Raw genomic sequence first — 2,213 nt, forward strand, 5'->3', positions numbered from 1 at the left:
TTTTTTTTTTACACTGAGAACTTCTATAAAGTACTGGCCTCCAGGTGAGCTATGGTGCTATAGGTTATTCAAACCTCAATCATATTCCATGTTTTGCTTTATGACGATAATGATGTCTAATTTATTTTGTTCAGGTTTCAAATTTAATAATATCATTTATAAATAGCATACGTAGGTCCTGATATACATAAATCTAACTCTTTTCACTTTCCTTAACTATTTGTATTCCACTATTTCTACTTACCTTTAATCATTTATATCACTCAAGAATTATGTATAGTCATCTAATATGTGGGTTTTTTGAAAACTATATCAAGGTACCACTAAAATCTTAAAAGCAGCCATAGAAAGCACGCTTTAGGAGTAAAAGACTGACACCTGATTTATCAATAGCAACCACAGAAGACAAAAGATAGTGGACAGATATCTTCAATTGACTTGGAGAAAGTAACTGTCAAATTGGAATTTATACTGAACAATAATATTTTTAAAGCATAAAGGTGAAAATAAAGAAAACAATCTAAAAATGTATAAAGCAAAAGTGATATAACCTCCAGAGGAAATAAACAAATCTTCGATTATGTAGAATATACTATTTGAATAATCCAGTAAACAAACTACTTGAAGTAATGGACAAGTAGTTTTAATAGGGCCCTGCATCTAACAATTGTGGAATATCCATCCTTTTCAAGCACTTATGAAACATTTACAAAAATTAGTGAGCCACATAGAGAATTCCAACAAATTTCAATGGATTGAGTGTGTATGGATTATGCTCTCTAACAGTTCAATTATGGTAAAAGTAATTTTTTTAAAAAACTAGATAATTTCCTATGTATTTGGAAATAGAACATTTCTAAATTGCCATGGGTCAAAGAAAAAAAAATCATACTAGAAATTAGAAGATATTATAAGCTGAATCATAATGAAAATTTTGCATTTAAAAAGTTGTGGACTTAGCTAAAAACAGCTGAAAATTAGTTGAATAGAGCTAAATATTTATCTTTATGTTAATTTTTTAAAAAACAACTAAAATAAACTCAAAGAAAATAAAAGGAAGGAAATAATAAGGAGCCGAAATTGATGAAGTAGAAAAGAAAAATTTAGTGTGGAATGTCAAAAGAAATATGAATATGATTTTTTTTTAAAGTAAAGAAATATGGCTGGCTGGTTAGCACAGTTGGTTAGAGTGTGGTGTTATAATACGAGGTCAAGGGTGTGGATCCGCATACTGGCCGGCCACCAAAAAATAAATAAATAAATAAGTAAATAAACAAAAGTAAAGAAATAGATTTTGATTAATTGAGAGAAAGCACAAATAATCAATATCAAGAATGGAAAAGTGGACATTGCTACAGATGTTTAGGACATTAAGACAATAATAAGAGTATATGTTGAATAGTTCATATCAATAAATTTGAAATTATTACATAAATTGGACAAATTTATAGAAATATGTAACTTAGAAGTACTGACTTAAGAATTTTATCACATTAAATCAAATGAAATTATACCTCCAAATCTTTCCTTAGTCCTAGATAGCTTCCCTGTTAAGGGTAATGAATATTCAGAGAAAGTAATTCCAATCTTAACAAACTCTTCCAGAGAATAGAAAAGGAAAAAGATCGTTGCAACTAACATTATGACTCCCACACCTAATGCAAACAGTGCAAAAATAGACGTTGATGGGCTGGTGCCTGTCATAGACATACAGATACTTAGAAAGTCTTTTTTGGGTGATACTCTCTCTCCTTGGGTGTGTTTTCTCAGTGGCCTCATTTGTGCCCTGAGAGTGGCACTATCCTATGACATTGCTGTTGAGGTTTCCAGGTTTCCACTCTACTCAAGCCATTTTTGTTTATTTTTATTTTTTAGAGCAACACAAATTTATTATCTTACAGTATTGGAAGTCAGAAGTCCAAAATGGGTCTTATAGGGCGAAAATCAAATTGTCAGCCAAGCCGTGTTCCTTCTGGAGACTGTAAGGGAAAACCCATGCCCTTGTGTTTTCCAGGCAAGCCATTTTTTAGAACTGCTTTCAAAAAGACCTTTAAGAATTTCATATTGCAAATTTTGATGCATTTGTATTATTTTCATATTTAGCTCCTTTAGTCTTATAGAATAGGATTTCTGTATAATAAACTGCCTTATATCAAAGAACAACTGAAAGCAATAAAAAAGTACTTGGGTTTTTAGTCTGCGGTGATTTTTTT

General features: G+C 30.7%; 1 protein-coding gene across 1 annotated transcript in view; it reads left to right on the forward strand.

The window, feature by feature from the left end:
* The window catches only part of SLC27A6 (solute carrier family 27 (fatty acid transporter), member 6), a gene marked incomplete at its 5' end in the record, with an annotated part of 62,338 nt that overhangs the window by 32,301 nt on the left and 27,824 nt on the right, over positions 1–2,213 (forward strand). The window lies entirely within an intron of this gene.

Source organism: Galeopterus variegatus, unplaced genomic scaffold (assembly GCF_000696425.1).
Source record: "Galeopterus variegatus unplaced genomic scaffold, G_variegatus-3.0.2 Scaffold6795, whole genome shotgun sequence".
Classification (NCBI taxonomy): Eukaryota; Metazoa; Chordata; class Mammalia; order Dermoptera; family Cynocephalidae; genus Galeopterus; species Galeopterus variegatus.